Genomic DNA, 22598 nt, shown 5'->3' on the forward strand with positions numbered 1-22598 from the left:
TACAGCCACCCACGGCTGCAGCCGTGGGCCCCACGTTGATGTTTATATGTCATCTAATCCGTTCATCAGGTGGCCCACTCTCTGAAGTGGGCCCATCTCAAAAATCAGCCTGCTCCAAGACTCAGGTGGCCCACATCGTGTGAAACAGTGGAATTGAACATTTACCTTTGAAACCCTTTTTGGGTCCACAGAAGTTTTGGATCAGGGTGAAAATTTTTGTCCCCCTTCATCTAGGTCTGCTTGACCTTACCAGTGGTTTGGATGGAATATAAATATTATGGTGGGCCCCACATAGAGTCCACAATGATGTATGTGTTTCACCGTCCGCTGGACAGTGGATGTGGAGCCCACTGAACGTGGAGCCCACTGTGTGGGTGGGTGCTCGTGTGCGTGTGTGTGGGTGCGTGTGTGTTGGTGTGTATATATATATATATATATATATAATATTATATTATATATAATGTTATATGTCATATGTATATATATACAATATTATATTATATATAATATTATATGTTACATATATATATATATATATGTATATATATTATATTATATATATAATTGATGGTGGGAGGCCCATTTCAATTACTTATGGCCCATGATTGAGGCCCACTTTGATGTATATGCAAGGCCCATGGGTCGAGGCCCATTTGATGTATTATGGGCCCATGGTTTAAGGCCCATTAAGACATATTGGGGCCTATGAGTTGAGGCCCATTTGATGTGCATTTGGGGCCCATTGGTGTGGCCCATTTGATACACATAAGGCCCATAAGAATAGGCCCATTTGATACATTCTAAAGCCCACAATTTATAGTCCATTGCAATGCACATAAGGCCCATTGGTGCGGTCCAATGATGTGGCCCACTTTATGAATACAAGGCCCATATGATATGGCCCATTTGACGTATTTAAGGCCCAATGGGACGTGCCTAAGGTCCATTGCAATGTACGATCCCAACATGATTTATGTAATGATGTTTACGTCAGGGCTATGCCTTGGGAGCAATGGTGGTTTGACGTCCACATTGCAAGTATAGTGTAGTTAAATGTCCGCATTATGACATTCTCTCAGGCCCATTGTTAGGCTCGTGCGTGTTATGTGTAGGCCGTCTAGGCCCATCTTCATTATGAACATCATCCACCCCATATAACATATTTAATTCCATGATTCATGATCATATGTATCATACGTATGCTTGATATGAGAAATGACAGATCATAGCATAGCCTTGGGCGGATTGTTTAGGGGCTCCCGTCACGGGTGTTGCCCTACATGAGCGCACGATACGCGCAGAATTGCTGCACCGAATAGTGTGATTCATGCATTCGCATTGTGTGGTATAGTTTCATGTACGCCCTAGCGACATCAGGTCGTAGCCTCCACAGACGTATCGTGGTTGGCAGGATTGGATACCGGAAATACTGTTCTACATGGGGTGCGATAGATATCCCTGGGTGAAAGTCCCTAAACCCTTATGGTACCAGGAGGTTGCTCCAACGTCTAGACCGAGTGGGTGCATGAGCGCTGAGTGCCGATTACCAGACGGTTGCGCTTTCCACTGTGTCGTGGTCGGTTGGAAGGGGGTGCGGCCTTACCCGCCCGAGAGTAGGGGGCAATGCTAGGCTGAGTCTGACCAGCTCGAGGAATGGGTCCGCTATTGACGAGCCGAGCCCGATATTGGCAGGCGGATAGTGAGGTCTTTTCCACTCACCTTATTGCGCGCGATGGGGCGGCAATCTGGCTTGGAGTGTACTAGACCCCGGTGATATCCCAGATTTGAGCCGTATTGACATGTGGACTTAGTTGAGGATTTGTATGCTTGACTTGCATTTTGCATTGCATGGCCTTGGTATGGCCGACATCATTCTTTGCACCGCATGGCCTTGGTACGGCTAATGGGATTCTTAGCATTCATCAGCATGTTCCGCATTACTCTGATACTGCATAACTACATTATCACCTTGAGCATACACTTTCACCACCCTCTAAGCTTTCTATAAGCTTATGCACGACCGTTGCGTGCAGGTGACGTTGGATCGCAGCAGCGCTGAGGCTTGGACGCGTGGCTGATCTTCTTTTGGAGTTTTGGTCTATCTTCATTGTATTTCCCTTATGCTCATTGTACCTGTAAAGTTTTTGATTATAGTGGAAATGTGATGGAGTTTTTGGTTGTTGTTTGTGGGTTATGCCTTTGGTTATGCTTATTACGAATCAAAGCGATGTTAAAAATCCTCCTTGTAGCATCCCAGGATCGGAGCATTTGAGAAGGTCTACTGCTGACAGATAATGGTGAACCAGAGTATTTTGAAGAGGCATTACAGTCAGATACACGGGTTAAGTGAGAACAGGCCATGGATGATGAGATGGACTCTCTTGAGTCTAATCGTACATGGGAGCTAGTCACTCTACCTAAGGGTAAGAAAGCTCTTCATAACAAGTGGGTTTACAGACTGAAGGAGGAGCACGATGGTTTGAAACGGTACAAGGCTAGATTGGTTGTAAAAGTGTTTCAACAAAAGGCGGGTATCAATTTCACTGAAATATTTTCACCGGTAGTGAAAATGTCTACGATTCGCATGGTTTTGAGTATAGTGGCTACAAAGGACTTACATCTAGAGTAGCTAGATGTTAAGACAGTCTTTCTTCATAGGGACCTTGAAGAAGAGATATATATGCATCAGCCGACAGGATATGTGGCACCAAGAAAGGATAATAAGGTGTGTAGATTGAAGAAGAGTCTATATGGCCTGAAGCAGGCCCTCAGGCAGTGGTATAAGAAGTTCGACAGTTTCATGTAGGGAAACGGTTATAAGAGATGCCGTGTAGACCACCGTTACTATTTGAAGAAGTTTGATACGTCGTACATCATCATTCTTCTGTATGTTAATGATATGCTTGTGTCCGGATCAAGCATGAAGGACATCTCAGATCTCAAAAGACAACTGTCTAGGAATTTGTCCTGAAGGTTTTAAGAGCTGCAAAATAAATCATAGGCATGAGGATAAAGCATGGCAGGGAAAACAAGAAACTAGTTTTATCACAGGCAGATTACATAGTCAATGTACTTGATCGATTCAATATGGGAGGTGCTAAGCCGGTTAGCACTCCATTAGCCAATCACTTCAAGCTTTCTAAGGAGCAAGGTGCGAAGACGCAGGAGGAATGGGACTACATGGCTAAAGTCCCAAATGCATCAGCTATTGGGAGTCTCATGTATGCTATGGTGAGCATGAGGCTAGACATTACTCAAGTAGTGGGAATTGTTAGCAGGTTCATGAACAACCCCGAGAAGGAATATTGGAAAGCTATGAAGTGGATCCTCAGATACCTGGTAGGTACTGTGGATGTAAGGCTGTGTTATGAAGGATCAAAAATCAAGCTATAAGGCTACATAGATTCATATTTGGCAGGAGATATCGATAGCAGAAGAAGCACTACAGGTTATATCTTTACTCTGAGTAGTGCTACAGTCAGTTGGGTCTCTCAATTACAGAAGATAGTATCTATCAGTACAACGGAAGCAGAATATATTTCAACTACAGAAGCGTGCGAGGAGATGGTGTGGATGAAAGGTTTCATGGAAGAGTTAGGTAAGAAGCAAGCAGATTACAAGTTGTACACACTACAAGAAAAGGGGGCTTTAACCTCGGTTCAAAACTGTAGCTAAAAAGGTTAAAAACTAAGGCTAAAACCTTTAGCCGCAGTTTTACCTCAGTTATCCAAACCGAGGTTGAAACCGCCATGGCTAAAGGCTTTAGCCTCAGTTTTAGCAACCAAGTCTAAAATAACTTTTATAGCATCGGTTCTTCAAGTGAGGCTAAAAGAACCTTTTTAGCTTTAGTTTTTTCGAAATGAGGCTAAATTAAAATTTTAGCCTCCATTGTTTCCAACTGAAACTGTAATGTCTCAGAAAAATCCGTACAAAGGCCCGAGTATCACCTCAAGCAGAAATCACTAAGGACTGAATCCTTTAGAAATTAGACAAAAATTAACTAAGTACTAAACTAAGTTAATCGGTGAATTAGCTCAAATTACTTTCAATACGAACTGTAAGACCTAAAACCAGTAGAATCGCTAACTCTACATTACTTAAAAATTAAGAGAAATCTCAAAATCCAGTTGCTCTCGGGAGCACACTAAAACTCCATATCAGACCTGGACCGTGCGTCGAAAGTCCGATTACCGCAAAACTATACAATTATGACCGCCTTACTGGGCTCGACAAATATCTCGGAAATCAAGTCCAAATAGTATCCAGCAACGCACAACTTGAGCATGGAGCGAAGTGTGTGAGAAGCGCGAATATCTTTAGAAAATATACTCAAACTTAAGTGAATTGGGCCGTTCGCTTGCAGGCCAAATCTAAGGTTTCAGACCGTCAGATTCTGATCCAACTACACCCTCGGATCAGGAAAATTTCCCAACACGGGTCAGTGCATTTGTGGCCCTGATCGAGTGGCGATGACCATTGAACTGAAACTGGTCCTCCACGGTCGATCTACAAATCCAATCGGACCGAAACTTTAAACTGACATAGATCCATTGCCAGGAAACTTTCTCTGGACCGTATACAGAAAATAGACCTCCAGATGAACTCCGTTGGCTCGAAACAGCCAACCTTTGGCTATAACCTAAGTATACCATGGCCCTAGGGCCATTGACATCAGTTCTGGGCCTATATAAGGGCCTTAACCCACCCCTCTCTTATTCCATACGAATTTTCAAACCCTAAGAGAGAGAAGAGAGAAAAAAGAAGGAAAGAGTGAGAAGAAAAGAGAGAGAGAGAGTGAGAGATAGTTGCTGGGATTCGATCCCACCACTCCACGTGCCGAATCATCCTACCTGTATCGCTATACTGGCGATTTCAATTCCATTTTTGGATAAGAAATCCTAACCCTAATCTGTTCTAGGTATCCAAATAGATCGGTGAAATAACTAACCTATTTCGTGATTTAGGTAGCCGTTGTGCCGTATACGAAGGCATAATGTTCGAACTAAGTTCGATACGAGTTTACCGATGAAAGGTGCAAGCTATAAACGTTTAGGTTATGGTTTTCAAGGATTTCAATGTTAGTTAATGATTTATTACTGACTTGATTGCTATCACATATGCTTAGATCTGATATTTTCTGCATATTACACATATAGATGAACTATGTTGAAAATAATGCATTCCAGGTGTTTGTTTAAATGTTTGTATGAATATGAAATTATGATTTATGCTTGCCATGATTGTTGTTTGGGAATACATGATTGTTGTATACGTGAAATGATTTGCTATAAAATATGTTTTAACTAATTTATTACATGTATGTGATATGTGTAGTCTAAGTGTTTGATAAAATGCCTGAATGAGAAAATGCTTGTTGAAATGTATTTAATGAGGGTGTTGAGATAGGATTCTCAATTCCCTTATTTATAGTTACAATTCTGGACACCGTGACGAGCCTCCCCGTAGTGTCCAGTGAGCAAACCAAACTTGTGAGCCGAATACGGTGGTATGGGACACTGTATTCGAGTTGTCGGCCTACGATTAGGTGACGACCCTCTCCTAGTGACCTCGAGTATACACTAGGACTATGCTAAGGTGACGAGCCTTTCCGTAGTGACTTCGAGTATAAACTAGACCTGCACTGAGGTAACGAGCCACTCATCCGTAACGACCCGGAACTGCCATTGTATGCAACTAACTAGGATTGACTACCCTAGATGGATCATTGTTTGGGTCAATGATATACAGAGAGGTACCTTAGCTTCCCAAACCTGCTATATGAATAGGTCTAATTAAAAACTTGGCTAATCATACACATGCACCGCGTTGCATGTGCCTTTGGCATTGGAGTTGAGCACAGTGGGAGGGTTGCATGCCGCGATCGTGAGATGATGTCGCAGAGGGAGTGCTGGCGAGGTCATACATCATTAATACATATCATCCTTGTATTAACCAGAGTACTTAGGAATGCTTGTTATATTACTTTTTCATTACTGCTTGACTGAATTGATAACATTTTAACCTTTGCCTTATAGTTCCACTGAGTTGATCACTTACTCCCACTTTGGGATGGTGTTTTAAACACCAACCAGACTCTGTTGTAGTTTCTGGTGATGTCGAGGCCTACGAGGTGGAGCCTGACTTCTATGACGATGAGGAGTTCTCCTACTTGCAACTCTTTGGTGGGTCCTTGTAGACCTAGAGTTACGTCACCGGGGCTCCAGGGATATGGATTAGATGACATTACACTTTATCATTTTATATATTTTGGAATTATACATGAAATTATTTAACTTGGTGACATTCATACTCTGGGGGCTTACAATCACTTATATGCTCTATATATTTATCACAGTCTTCCGCTTGTGTAATTTAACTGTCGCTGGAGTATGATATGCTGATTTGGTACAATCACATTCATGTTTAATTCACTAATATGAACAACATTTAATCATCATTATTTTTGTTGCATAAGTGATGCGTTGGAACTCGGGAGTTGAGCTTCTGCTTGACCCCCGATTTTCAGGGCGTTACGGAGACTAAATCCAAATTTTAGCCTCGGTTGCCTCCAATTGAAGCTAAATCTATTTTTAACCTCGTTTCTCAACAACCGAGGCTAAAGCCTTTAGCCACGGAAATTTCAGCCTTGGTTCTCAACAACCGAGGCTAAATCCAAGCCTCAATTACAAATTGAGGCTAAAAATGTTTAGTTTTTTAAATATTTATTTAAACTACTAATCCATTCATTCAATCCACTCATGAAACAATCAATCATGAAAGCCATAATACCAATAAAATAGTTAACAACAGTCTATTTAAATTTTTCAAAACAAACTCAATCAAACTATTTCACAACATTAGGTTCCATAAATAATACAAAGTCACAATGCGAGATTTGGTTATGACTTTTGCTTAAGATTTAGGTATGACTTTTACTTGGTTGATGAACAACTACAGCTTGTTCAGTTGTCTGAAAGCATCTACAAAGAAGAAGAACTCGCCATTAGCAATAATTTATAGTGGAGTCCATCATATCGATAGTTCAGATCGCTCCACTGGCATGTCCCTAGCTCTTAATTTTACTTTTAACAACTCTAGAGGTTTCTTTCTCAACATTTAAATGTCAAAAAAGCAAAGTTACCATATGAAATCTAAAATAGACTTGTTTGACACATGTACAAGCATATGGATATCCAAGCAAAAACATATGAGAGCAAAAGAAATGAAAGAAACTTTCATTGCTACTTTTTAATAAGATAGAAACATCAATATCATTGTGATATCTGTCAAAAATGGTACAGATCTTCAGTGGGGGTAAATGTTATTCAATCCAATAGTTAGTTTATGGATGCTAGCAGAATATATCAACCCATATGCATGCACACAAACATTGTCCATGTGGCACAAGCATGCAGCGATTGAATAGTAGAAAGAGTGCTAGTATCAACAGATAAAAATCTCACCAAGAATAAACTGAGAAGAAGCACATGACATTTAAGACTAACAAGAATAGTAGTGCCTCAAACACTACAAGACAGGGGATTCTTTGCATTAGAATAAAATGGCATTGCATTACTCAGATGACTTTATCTGAACTTGAAGGATCACCAAGTCATGTAGAAACTCAGCAGAACTTTGCTAAAAAAAGATTTCGCTTTGAGCATGTTCCAGAGTGTTCAATTAATATTCAGATAATCTCTAACTATTTCCACAAACACATGGTCTAATCAATGGAGGTTTAAGGAAAAAAGAAGAAGCTTTAGTTAGAATTGAATTCAGATAACCTTCTCAATGAAAATAAGCATGGAAGAACAATTCGAGACTCTAACTCAATGTTTTGTAGATGGTGTTTTCAACATTAATCAGGATTCGCTCAGCTTACCTCTCAAGAAAAAGAAAGAAACAAATGAAGAAAGAAGCATGTAGAATTTTCCTTTATAGTCAAAGACCAACTCACCTGAAGCTTTGAAGCATTATATATAGTATGGTGAAAATCATGCTTATAGGTCTAGCTTCCTTTGTGATGTTTCCTGATATAAAATTTTTCAAAGAATTAGGCCAATGTTTACACTGAATAGAAAATAAACAAGATATGTCATGAAAGCTTGCAGCTCATACATTTTCTTGCAAAGTCATAGGTTGGAATCTCAATCATACCATGTGATTCTTGTGAGAATGTGAGTTTTGCACATAAAGTATGTTGAGATCCACCAAAATTCTGAAATATTTCACATCTGCTAAATCATTAATATCATGAAACAATAAAATCTCTTTAGAAATGATAAAATCAGATATCCAATATACATATTCATGTTGACTTGAATTTCTTCAATAGATTAACCACTGGACCACAAGAAAATGAATATCTTGAGTATGGAGATAAGTTAGAAATGTCAAGATGGACAGATTCAAGAAAATTACAATCATTTAGCACAACAGACCCTACTCCAGTTGAGATGGCACTCTGTTTCAACACTAGGACTAGGGATCGAGTGCCCATGTGGTGTGGGTGGCTGTGTGAGTCTGTTGTTGAGATGTGGAGCCACATCTAGGGGCCGCTCAACCAGTCGAGTGTCCTGCTCGACCGGTCGAGTGGCCCACTCAACTAGTAGTGGACTGGCTCGACTCAAAGTCTAGTAAGCATCAGTTTTTGGGTTCCGAGGTGCTCGACTGGTTGAGCAGCCTGCTCGACCAGTAGAGGTTATGTAGATTCATTTCCGGATTTGATGCGGACTGCGGATTTTTGAGTCGGTTTTCGCAGAGGTGCGAAAGGAAAGTTACCTAAACTATAAATAGGTGTCCCTAGGGCTTTTCTAGGGTATGGGAAATAATTCTAAGGTGTGGGCAAATAGTTTTCTATGTACTTTCAAGGGAGAAGTTAGTATATTGCCTTGTAATCTTCATTTTTCTTTATAGTGAAAGTTTACATCCGTAGTTTTTTACCCTTTTTGGGATTTTTCCATGTATATATTGTCATGTGGTTTGTTTGGAATGCTTTGATTCTTCTTCTAGTTTATATTTCTTCATGTTTATCATTTTGTGGGTGAGACCGGAGATTGGATCTCGGTTCACTGCATTGTTGGCATGCTGCGCAACAACTGGTATCAGAGCTATTGGTTTAGTTCAATTGGGAGCGATGACAGAAGAAGGGAAGACTAGAATTGAGAAGTTTGATGGTTCAAACTTTGCCTTCTAGAAGATGCAGATGGAGGATTATCTATATCAGAAGGACCTCTATATTCATCTAGTAGGAAAAGAGAAGAAACCAGAAAAGATGACAGATGATAAATAGTTTTTATTGGATTGGAAGGCTTTAGTATCGATCCGACTCTCTTTGTCTAAGAGTGTCGCCTTCAATATATCCATGGTAAAGACCACAAAAGAATTAATGGAAGCCCTAGCTACGATGTATGAAAAACCCTCAGCGTCCAACAAGGTTCATCTTATGAAACAGCTATTCAACATGAAGATGTCCGATGGTGGGAGCATGGCTGAACATCTAAAGGAGTTCAATAAAGTCACCAGCCAGTTGGAATCCATTGGCATTATTTTTTAGGATGAGGTCAAGGCGTTATTGATCTTGTCCAGTTTGTCAGAAAGTTGGGATGGTTTGGTGATTGTTGTAAGTAATTTTTCAAGGTCAACAAAGTTAAAATTTGAAGATGTGGCCAGTCTAATTCTCAGCGAAGAATCTAGAAGAAAGGCATCAGGAGTTTCAGTGGATTCAGGGAATGCTCTAAACGTTGAAGGAAGAGAAAGATCACTGAACAAAGGAGGCAATAAACACGAACGTTCTAAATCGAAGAAGAAGTCCAAGGGACCGAATGACAAAGACGGGTGTTGTCATGTCCCAAATTCGGAAACCGGGCTTACAAAATTCCCCATCGCTAAATCCGGTACCGACAACCTCCGTAGTACCCCATTCTCGCCTCCCAGCACCCATACGATTCTGGAATCCTACAAGGAAGATTTTTAACATGAATTTGTTTCATAAGAAGCATTACCACAAGTATACCCAAATTATAAGAATAATATCATCACCACATATCTACTAATATAATTATTTGAGTACAATCGAAAAGGAAATATATGCATATAATAAAATCTCCGAAGCTCTACCGCATGCTCCTGCCCCACTGCTGTAGCCTAACATCACCCGCATGCATCTATCATGCATAAGCTTATAGCAAGCCTAGAAGGTAGTGTAAGTGTGTGCACACGATAATTGTCAAGTATTCAATACAATGCCTTAATCATACAATATCGGAGTAAGCGAAAATACGCAAGTCCATAAAAATATTATCAACCTCATCCAGGATATGCGATGAAAAGATATAGCAAGTCAATGTCATATATCATAAATCATATGATATCAGAGTAAGCAGAAATACTGACAAGTCCATGAGTCATACAATATCAGAACACGCGATATAAGTCAGATATGCAAATGAGTAGTCATAAAGAGTTAAGTATCAAATACTAAGGATGCAATGTAATATGCAGTGTGAATGACCAAGCAGGAGTGTGAAGTTGGGATGATGGTACATAGTATCGCAAGCTATGGGGTCCACCATAAGGGAATTCTATCCAAACTAGTCCCATACCTAAATTTGGATAATCAAAATCAATGTGGTAAACTCCTAATCTCAGGTTAGTTGCGCGCCCCAACCGAAATCCTGGCTATTGCGAAGGTACCCATAACTAATAGTTGCGCACCACCAGCCCGAGTGGATAGTAAATGAATGAATGAATGAGTATGCAACTCCTACTCAATAAGTTCACATAGCAATACTGTTCATCTCTAAGATCATCACCGGGGTCTATTACACTCTACGCCAAGTTATCGCCCCTATCGGAGCGCACAACCAGGTAAGTGGAAGAGACCTCACTATCTAGCTGCCAATATCGGGCCTGACTCGTCGATAGCAGACCCATTCCTCAAGCTGGTCAAACACATCTTAGATATTATCCCCTCACTCAGGCGGGTAAGGTCACACCCCTTCCCAACCAACCAAGACACGGTGGGAGACGCGGCCTATTGGTATACGACCCTCATGTCTTCATATATATCCACTTGGTTTAGACGTTAGGGCGTCCTCTGGTACCAAGAGGGTTTAAGAATTTTTACTCAGGGCTATCTATGGCAGCCCGATGCTAATAACATATTTTCGGTGTCCCATTTGGCCATCCACGATATGCCTGTAGAGGCTACGGCCCTGATGTCGCTAGGGCGTACAGTAATCACAACACATAATGTAAAATACATGAGTCACACAATTCAGTCATACATCAATCCTGAGCATACCATGCGCTCATATGAGATAACCTCCGCCTATCAGGGAGCCTCATAATAACCTACCCAATGACATATGCAATGATTAACCACACCTCATAACAAACATGCAGATGATGCATATGTGCATGTATCATGATGTTATACTGTCACATCCTCATATTCGATATCAATAACTGGCATCAACAATTGATCTCGACAACGTGGACATTTAACCAACATTGTGCCCAAGGAATGGCCCACATAGGGCCTAACACATAGTGAACCCATGGCCTCACACAAGGGCCAAAAATACAACACCATGGGCCTCACTCAAGAGCTTAATACACATCATGATGTGCCTTTCACATGGGCCTAACATATATCACAATAGGCTCCATAGCCTGGCCCTCAAATGCACCACAATGGGCCTCATACTATCATAATGGGCCACATCACATGGGCTGCATCACATGGGCTGCATCACATGGGCTGAATATACATCATAATGGGTTTCAAATATGGACCGCATATACATCACATTAAGCCTCTACAATTGGACTCAGCCTTGTCAATTAGAATTGGCCTTGACAATCAAAATCGGTGTCGACAATTAGAATCGGCCTCAACAATCGGCCGAACAAGGCCTAAGGGAAGGTCACAATGTGGACATTAAACCATCATTGCCCAACAATGTAGACATTCAACCAACATTGCTCCCAAGGAGTGGCCCACATAAACATCATCACATATATCGTGGTAAAATCACACATCACATCGAGCCTTGAATACACGATACGTGGGCCCTGCACCTGGGCCTCAAATACACAACAAGTGGGCCCTGCACCTAGGCCTCAAATACATCGTATTAGGCCTCACCCATGGGTCAAAAATATATCATATTGGGTCGCATCACATGGGCCTCATATATATCAATATATCAAATGGGCCACACGTCATGAGCCTAATACATATCACAATGGGCCTTGCCCATGGACCTAACACATATCACAATGGACCTTACCCATAGGCTTAATACGTATCATGATAGGCCTTGCCCATTGGCCACGGATACATATCCAATGGGCCTTACCCATAGGCCTTGAATACATCTCAATGGGCCTTGCCCATGGGCCTCAAATTCAAGCAGGTGGGCCTTAAATATATCACATGGGCCATATCTCATGGGCTTCAAATACATAATAGGTGGGCCTGATAAAACACATGCCTCTGGTGGGCCTGAAAACTGATGGACGCCAAGGATAAAACAATTATCCTACTGATCCAAAACTTCTGTACTCCCAAGAGGGTTTCAAGGGTAGTTGTTCAATTCACCATTGTTTTCTATTGTGTGGTCCACTTGATAGTTGGACGGTGTGGATCACAAATGCATCACGGTGCGCCCCACATAGCCTGTCAAATGGATGGCTGATACAGAATACATTCAATTAAGGCGGACCTCATAGATGGCCACAAATACATCAAGGTGGGCCTCATGAGATGGGCCGCACCAAAAAATCATTTCAACAGTTGTAGGTGTAACATGTGTATCACCGTACACTATCATTTTATGGGGCAGATGGCCCACTAATGATGATCAGCACTGTCCAAACATTATCCGTGTAAATCAGCACCGTCCAAACATTGTCCAGCACCATCCAAACATTATCTGGATGGTGTGGATGAAATGAATACATCAAGGTGGCATCCATGGTTCAAATGGGACACACATAACTTGTTGATGTCAATATATCAGCTATATAAGTGAAGTAAAGTACACCAGCCAGTCAGCTTCCATCCCAAGGTGGGTCCACAGGTGTGGCCCACCAATCCAGGTGAATAGATGGACGGAGTGGATTACACATACACCACGGTGTGCTGCAACTACCACCGTCCAAATACAGATGGTGTGGATATAAGATACTTACATCAAGGTGGGTCCCACGCGGGGCCCACCAGACAAATATATATAGTATATATATATAAATATATATATATATAATACTATATTATATTATTACTTTATCTTACTTTCTTCTTTATTTCTTTCTTTCTTTTTTTCAAGAAAAGGTTCCAGCGTCTAGACCTGGACGCTGGATAGATGGACGGCTTTGATAGTCACATGTATGTGGAGTCCACATGTGCATGGGTCTCACAACTACTCTGTAGCATGGATGAATCACATATATCACAAGTGGGGTCCACAGGACCGTCCAAAATGAAACAAATACATCATTGTGTGGCACCAACAGCAGGTGGGTGGTTGGGATCCACCACATACAATCACGTGGGACCCACAAAACTTGCTGATGTCAGTCAGACGGTTGGGGTCCCACCGTTGGATGGTTTGGATACAACACACGCATCATAGTGGGCTCCATAGTGATGGATGGTGTGGATGTGTCACATGCATCGGGTGGGCCGCACATCAAGAGGGGGAGAGAGAGAGAGAGAGAGAGAGAAAGGGAGAGAGACAATCATGAGAGGGGAGGGACCCCACCACTATGAGCCCTCCCTATATATGAATACATCAAGATGGGTCCCATATATGTGGGTCCTTAAACCACAAAGTTAACAAATAGAAGCACCCACTTCAAGATCTCTTCTTCCTTCTTCTGTTAATGCATGATAGAGTCCCAAAGAGATAATTTCAGTAGTTTAGATGGGCTTAGGATGGTGGGATCGGGTGATAGAAAGGTGGGACACACTAGCTCTCTCCCATGGAGTTTGGATGTGGGTTGCTCTCATGAAGCTTGGGAGGAAATGAGAGAGAAATGAGAGAGAGGTGATAGGTGAAAGATGTGAGTGATGGGTGAGTGAGTGATGGGAGTACTTGTGTAAGAGAGAGAATTGACTTTAAGGGAGGTGGTTGTACTTGGGGATGGGTGTGAGTGATGGGAGTGATGTATACTTGATTGATGTGATTGATGTGATGTTTTCTAGAGATTGCAACGCGAAGCGTTTATCCTTGAACTGAATACAGACCCACATCTCCTAGCCAGGGTATCGCCTCGGTGCATAATACGCGGCATCAGGACCCCGGCGATGGTGCGGTCGCTAGGGTACAAGTCTCAGGTTGAGCGGACTTTGGAATACGAGACAAAACTCAAAGTTACAAACAACTGTCGATAACATATCGTGAGTCAGCAGAATTCAACCGAAAGGATCACAGAAGCCTACGGAACAGTACAGGCTAGGATATGGGCCTCACAGGTATTGGCTTTTCAGCAAGAAGGGGCACATGAAACATGATTGCAGGGCACTCAAGAAATAAAAAGGAAGCTCTCAAGGCGGGAAGGATTCAGTGAATCTATCTGAGGAGAGTGACACAGAGGCAATGATCTTGTCTCTTGATGCGAGGAATGAGTCTTGGTTTATAGACTCGTGTGCCTCGTTTCATGCCACTTCATGTAAGGAAGTTCTGCGTGATTATATATTAGGTGACTTTAGGAGAGTCTAACTGGGTGATAATGAGCCATGCAGTATTCTTGGAAAGGGAGACGTTCATATAAGTTAGAAAGATGGAACGGCTTTGAAATTGAAGGATATCAAACATGTACCGAGTTTAAAACGTAACTTGATCTCAGTGGGGTAGTTAGCCGATACCGGTTATGTGACGACATTCACCAGTGATTCCTGAAAAATCACAAAAGGTGCCTTGGTGATATCTAGAGGTAAGAAGGAAGGTACTTTATACATGACTTCAGGATTGTATAGTTCACTTGCAGTCACATCAACTGGAGTGAATGGGCAGTTATGGCATCAGAGGTTGGGACATGAGTGAGAAATGGATGAAAGTGCTATTATCAAAGGGGAAGCTACCAGGGTTAAAGTCTATTGACTTGGAATTCTGCAAGGACTGCGTGTATGACAAGCAGAAGAGGGTAAGTTTCAAGAAGATAGAACACGCTCCAAAGATGCATCTATTGGAGCTTATACACACTGATGTGTGAAGACCAGCACAGGTATTATCTCTTGGTAACTCATGTTATTTTGTTTCCTTTATTGATGATACTAGTAGAAAACTGTGGGTCTATTTCTTAAAACATAAATCTGATGTATTTGATATATTTAAGAAGTAAAAAGTTATGGTAGAAAATGAGACAGGTAAAACAATAAAATGTCTCAGATCTAATAATGAGGGAGAGTACTATGATAAGAGATTTGAGGAGTATTGTGCAGCAAATGGAATGAAACATCAGAAAAGGATTCTAGGGACACCGTAGCAAAATGGTGTAGCTGAGCGCATTAATAGGACCATCCTTGAGCACGCCAGGAGCATGAGATTACATATAGGGTTGCCCAAGACCTTTTGGGCAGATGCTGTGAATACTGCCGCATATCTCATCAATAGAAGTCTCTCAGCACCATTGGATGGTGGGCTACCAGAAGAAACGTGGACTGAGAAAGAAATGAACCTTGCACATCTCAGAGTGTTCGGTTGTACTTCATACGTTCACATTGATGCAGAGCACAGAAACAAATTGGATGCGAAGTCCAGGAGGTGCACATTTATAGGCTACGGGCAGCATGATTTTGGCAACAAGTTTTGGGATGCAGAAAATAGGAAAATCATCAGAAGCAAGGACGTAGTCTTCAATAAAAAAGTGATGCATAAGAACAGTGTGCAACAAAATAAGGTTGAGGAGAAAAAATTCGTAGAGTTGGAAGAGTTACTGGACATGGGTGTTACAGCGCTACAGGATGATCATGCACAGGAGCATTATGAGGCAGAGCCACAAACACCAGTTGTGAGGAGGTCTACTCGGGAGAGGAGACCCACGGTCCTATACACACCCTCACATTATCTATTGCTGACAAATAATGGTGAACCAAAGTGTTTTAAAGAAGCATTACAGTCAGATACATGGGTTAAGTAGGAGCAGGCCATGGATGATGAAATGGACTCTCTTGAGTCTAATCATACATGGGAGCTAGTCACTCTACCCAAGGGTAAGAAAGCTCTTTATAACAAGTGGGTTTATAAATTGGAGGAGCATGATGATTCGAAACGGTACAAGGCTAGATTGGTTATGAAAAGATTTCAACAAAAGGAAGGTATTGATTTCACTAAAATATTTTCACTTGTGGTGAAAATGTCTACAATTCGCATGGTCTTGAGTATAGTGGCTTTAGAGGACTTACATTTAGAGCAGTTAGATGTTAAGACAACCTTTCTTCATGGGGATCTTGAAGAAGAGATATATATGCATCAGCCGATAGGGTACGTGACATTAAGAAAGGAGAACAAAGTGTGCAGACTGAAGAAGAGTCTATATGGCCTGAAGGGTACCCCAAGGCAGTGGTACAAGAAGTTCGACAGTTTCATGTCGGGAAACAGTTACAGGAGATGTCATGCTAACCACTATTGTTATTTGAAGAAGCTTGATACGTCGTACATTATCTTTCTTCTGTATATTGATGATATGCTTGTGGCTAGTTCAATCATGAAGGACATCTCAAATTTCAAAAGACAATTGTCTAGAGAATTTGTCATGAAGGATTTAGGAGCTACAAAACAAATCCTAAGCATGAGGATCAAGTGTGATAGAAAAAATAAGAAACTGATTTTGTCACATGCAGAGTACATAACCAAGGTACTTGATTGATTCAATATGGGAGGTGCTAAGCCAGTTAGTACTCCATTAGCCAACCACAAAGACGCAGGAGGAACATGACTACATGGCTAAAGTCTCATACGCGTCAGCTATTGGGAGTCTCATGTATGTTATGGTAAGCACGAGGCTAGACATTGCTCAAGTAATGGGAGTTGTTAGCAAGTTCATGAACAACCACGGGAAGGAACATTAGGAAGCTGTGAAGTAGATTCTCAAATACCTGGTAGGTACTGTAGATATAGGGTTGTGCTATGGTGGATCGAAAATCAATCTACAAGGCTACGTAGATTCAGATTTGACAGAGATATCGATAGCGTAAGAAGCACTACAAAGTTATGTCTTTACTCTAGGTAGTGCCGCAGTCAATTAGGTCTCTCAGTTAAAGAAGATAGTATCTATCAAGACGATAGAAGCAGAATGTGGATGCGGGTTTCATGGAAGAGTTGGGTAAGAAGCAAACAAATTGCAAGTTATACAGTGACACTTCATACATTCGTTACGGAAGATGGATCGATTGCTCAGAGAAGATTCATACAAGTGAGAATCCTACCGATATGCTTAACCAAGGCATCTGTTTAGCTTTAATTGGTCTTCAGGTTTGAAGATGAGGAGGTGGTGCACTCCAGATGTAGAAGACGAAGATTTATGGCGATGTGTCTCCAAGTGGAAGATTGTTGAGATGTGGAGCCACATCTGGACCGCCGCTTGACTAGTCGAGTGACCTGCTCGATCGGTCGAGTGACCTGCTTGACCGGTCGTGGACTGGTTCGACTCGTTTTCCATCAAGTTGGGATTTTGGATTTCTGATGTGCTCGACCAGTTGTGGGATGTGCTCGATTGGTCGAGGGTGCTGCTTGATCGGACCAAGACTCTGCACGACCAGTCGAGCTTACGCAGATTTGAGTCCGGATTTGATACGGACTGTGGAAATTTGAGTCAGTTTTCGCAGAGGTGCGAAAGGGAAGTTACCTAAACTATAAATAGGTGTCCCTAGGGCTTTTCTAGGGTATGGGAAATAATTCTAAGATGTGAGTAAAGGGTTTTCTATGTACTTTCAAGAGAGAGGTTAGTATATTGCCTTATAATCTTCATTTTTCTTCATAGCGGAAGTTTGCACCCGTGGTTTTTTTACCCTTGTTGGGGTTTTTCCACGTATATCTTGTCTTGTGGTTTGTTTGGAATGATTTGATTCTTCTTCTAGTTTATATTTCTTCCTGTTTATCATTTTGTGGGTGAGACCGGAGATTGGATCTCGATTCACAACATTGTTGGCATACTGCGCAACATCTGTGTGTGGTGTGGGTATGTGTGTATATATAATAATCAAATAAATAAAAAATAAAAACTCTACTCCAGTTGAAATATGATAATCTAGGCTATAAAAAATGACCTCAATAATTACAAATCGACCAAAACTAATGCAAAAAACTATGGATAATTCAAATTTAAGTTAACACAATCAAATGAAATAACCGCAAGAAATACTTCCTAGTTTATAACACAGATTATCAAATCAATAAACAGTACCGTCAAAGGAATATTCATTCGTATAAACACAAACATCATATAAACTGCCAGGAAGTCATATACTTAAAAATTAGAGTACTCATGTCCTGATGCAACAAACATGTTTAAACATTTAAGTTTTCAACAAAACTATAAATAGCTCAAGATGATGAATCAAACCTTGATACAAAGTTGTGCAAGAGGAAGGTCACGAGGGGCTTGCAGATGATCAATTTTAGTCATCTGGAAATCTCTCTCTGATCAATCCTTGTTTGCATTCTCATCTGAAGTTTTAATAGCCAACTCTACTGCAAAAAATTACCAAAGCATGGCTGCACATCATCAAAGTTAAATTGAACTAGCAAGTTACAAGGATATGGTCAAATAAAAACAAGAATGACATTGCTAACCCTTTTTGGACCTTGCAAGAGCTTATGCTATAGTCCTTATGCCGCCCAACTCCACATCTGCATTCAGGCCCATGTACAAAATTTACCATGAAATTATTAATTTCATGAAGAGCTTGGATCAATAAAACAATGGTGTGTTGGTTGATACACAAGCATTAAGAAACTACACATGTGGCATAGTAGTATATTAAATTAAACTGTTCATATTGTAGGTCCCAATTTAGATAGCTTGTGAAACATGAAAAATACACTAATTTGATATCTAGGAGGTTGGTTGATCGACATTTAATGGATGGCCCAAGTTAAATAAACAATTTCCCATAGTCGGAGGTTAGGGTCTTTTATACAATCTAAAATTTGGATGATGACCTATCTATAGTGGGCCCCTCAATTTAGACTGTTTTACTAGAGTTAATGTACACCATGTATAAAATTTTTGAGTACCTCCAGGAGCCCCACTACGCTTTTGCCAGTCTAACAAACTATTTAAAGTTGGCAATATAAACTTTAGATCAATACATGGATAAGTATAGAAAGGAACAAGGTGCTCAAGTATACATAGGCAAATCTTGACAAATAAATATACATACCTAAAAGGCTAATACAATATCAAAAGAATGGCCTTGAAAGTGACCATGCTGCATGGAAAAAATAATTAAATTAGTATCAGATGCAATAGTAAGAAATTTCTAAAAAGTCGTAATGTCAAATCTTAGACGTGTCATTGTTAAAATGGGATGGTTAAGTATTTTTCATTTTTAACCATTCAGAAAGGGGGCATTTCGACCATAAGTTACTTTGCGTAAGCTACTTATGCCTAAAGTAGCTTATCTTAATTATTATTTATTCAATAGATAAGTATGTTTGGTGAACAACATACTTATCAGTCAAAAAGGAAGTTTCTAATTTTCATATAGGCTCTATCCAGTTGGATGGGATACCTATGTGCAATGTTTGAACAATATTATCATGGCTCTGCAACTTCACAACTTCAACCTTTGTGGATCTTAATGTCAGGTGGACTTCTTTGGGCAACTTTGAAATTATATCTCTGCAGATATCCAGGCCACTAGGTCCTTTTCCAATGAAAACTACAATTTTAACAAAGATAAAATTGGAGAACTTCAAATAATTCCACAGCAAGATTCATGAGTTCTCATTTCTAAATGAGACTCTGTTGATATCCAACCATCATTGGTGGTGGATGGAAATCTTATACATAACTAAGTTTGTTTGGAAATGGCAGAACCCATTGAAGCTAAAGCTTAATTCTAGCTTAACAATCTAAGAAAGTTAACAAAGAAACTACAAGAACATCTACATGTCAGTCTTCAATTGAATTATTTTTTACTCTACGTCCATAGCCTCTTGTTCCTTCACTAGCATCTTTTCAGTTTCTTTCAATTGAAGCTGCATCTCTTCCAATTGCGTTTCTTCAATCTTCTTTTCCAATAAACCCACCATAGCCTATAACAAATTAATGTTGAGTGACATAAATATCATTCGTAGACATACAAATGAATGTTAACCCATAGAATTTAGGCAAACTAATCTAAAATGCTATATTATTCACAACAAAACTCAGGAAGAGCTTTTATGTTTTGTTTGTGGCTCATCCAACCATACAAATAGCATGGCTTCATCCAAAAAGGGTCTTGGTTGAAGCATTTCTTCAAATGATTAAAGTGTAGATTTCTATACAAAAATAAAAACTAAACACTTTAAATATAATAGGAGGTAGTATATGGCCATCATACATATAATCAAAATCATGACCCAAGTCTGGAACATCCCAACATTTTATAAGTAGAAACAGAAACAAAAAGATACCAATGATGGATTGCACCTTAGTCCACCTCCTCGATCTTGGGCCCAGCCCTGCTGCCACCTACTAATAGACCACCATCATGTTGAATTAGATGAGAAATGAAGCATCTCCTGATGAACAAAATGCAAGAAAAAACTACCAGAATTCCAAGTCTAATTGCAGAGAGAGAGAGAGAGAGATGGAGAGAAGAATCAAAGGAGCATTTGCTTGGAGGAGTTAGGGATATGGAAGGAAAAGGTGGTGAGCTTGTGCAATCCATTTGTAGAGAGAAAGAGAGAGAGTCATCGGTTAGGGTTTTTTGGGTGCGGAGGAAATGACAAAAATGATATGGGGTTTTTTTATATGGGATGATCAGAATTACAAGTCCGATTGCAGAGAGAGAGATGGAGAGATGGAGAGAAGAATTTAAGAAGGAAATTTTGGTGGAGTTAGGTTTTTGGAGCAATCGACTAAAACGCAAGCAGTGAGAACTATAAATTTCCAAGATTAGGAAAAATTGTCATACCTCAGAATGCCGAAATCTTAGGGTCTCAATCGAGAGAAACAACAACAGATTCAGCAACTCCTCTCGTGAGATAATCAGAAGTTCAGAATTCCCAGGATTTGATAGAAATCAGATGCAAGAATTTGAAATTGTGGCGATTTTTGAGAGTTGAAATGCTTTGAAATGCTGAAACTAGGGTTAGGGTTTCAAGAGGAAGATGAAAAACGGTTGCAGCACAGAGAGAGAGAGAGAGGGAGGGAGGGAGAGAGAGCTACGGCTGGGTATTTTCTAAGGGGGAGGAAAGAGGAGAAGTGAAATGGAGAGACGATTTGAGATTCTTCCCCATTTGTAGGAGATGGATGTTACGAGCTTCTAATGTGCGCCAAGTGCTTACTTCACACAAACAACGTGTCGCCGTAACTGGGGCCACACCCTCAATGATCACATGATCCAAACCATCCAGGTTATAGGCTCTGAAATTGCGGTAAGGACCGCTTTAGTTGAAGTAGGAATATGCCAATATGTCCTAGAGGGGGGTGAATAGGACTTTTATAAAAAAATTATGGTTTATTTAAAATCCTATCAAACTTGTCCTGAGAAAATATGCATGAATCAGGATTTGTTCAAAGTAACGCTAATGGCTTCCAAGCCAAATAGAGGATCCAATCATAATGCTATTTGACAGATGAATAAGACACTTTTTGTAGATTATGATGGATGTGACTGTGTGTGAGGTGTGATCTTAGATATTCAATTATGAAATCATTTAAAGAAATCACACAAGTAATCAAAGGCTAATATCAATCACAAACATAGACATTTTTATAGTGGTTCGACTACTTGTCTACTCCACTCCCGGCGGACGCACTTAACCCTTGAGTGTACCAGATTTCACTAAGGAGGTTTCACAACAGGTTCACCTCAAACCAGAGGTTTTAAATTAGGTTCACCTCTAACCAGTACAACCTACACCTAGGCTGACATAGCGCATCCACATGACACAGGGTATGCTCCCATGAGCAAGGGTCAACACATAGCACCCAATTTTAGACACACTGGCCGAGGATCCACTCAAGAAACCACACAAGTTTATGCTCTCATGAGCAAGGGTCAACACAAAGCACCTAACTTTTAGACTACCTTAGTCTAGGACCTACTACAAGGACCTAAGAGTTTATGCTCCCCACAGAACTAGAGTCAACACAAAGCACCCACCACATACACTCCCACCAGAGGCCTCCTACGAGGGCTTACAAGGGGTGAGAAACATCTTAGACCTAATCCTAGAAAGGAATGATCACAAGGGTCCTATGGACTCTAATAACTTACAAATAAGTGGATGATCCTCATTCAGCGTGTTGATGAAGATCTCCTCCTTTGATGACAAAGAATCTTCAGCTTCCTTGAACCACAACACAGAAGATGTACCAATACATGGCGACGGGTTGGGTCAAGGCTATAATGGAATCCTACTCTATTA

The 22598-nt window shown here is 40.7% G+C and overlaps 1 long non-coding RNA gene across 6 annotated transcripts; it reads right to left on the reverse strand.

Moving 5' to 3' along the window:
• Positions 1-6915: 6915 nt before the first annotated feature.
• On the reverse strand, positions 6916-21584 carry LOC131237089 (uncharacterized). 6 transcript variants are annotated; one of them, XR_009167028.1, is made up of 7 exons: positions 21140-21584; positions 20653-20697; positions 20163-20273; positions 19397-19444; positions 19251-19288; positions 18807-18863; positions 18377-18704 (listed from the first exon to the last, which is right to left on the reverse strand). It is a non-coding gene; the product is annotated as an uncharacterized LOC131237089 (long non-coding RNA). The 6 variants fall into 6 exon arrangements; XR_009167026.1 differs by lacking the exons at positions 18377-18704; positions 21140-21584 and adding an exon at positions 6965-6980 and having other exon boundaries at positions 20653-20813; XR_009167023.1 differs by lacking the exon at positions 21140-21584 and having other exon boundaries at positions 20653-20813.
• Between the last annotated feature and the right edge of the window lie 1014 nt (positions 21585-22598).

This window comes from Magnolia sinica, chromosome 2 (genome assembly GCF_029962835.1).
Source record: "Magnolia sinica isolate HGM2019 chromosome 2, MsV1, whole genome shotgun sequence".
In the NCBI taxonomy this organism is placed as follows: Eukaryota; Viridiplantae; Streptophyta; class Magnoliopsida; order Magnoliales; family Magnoliaceae; genus Magnolia; species Magnolia sinica.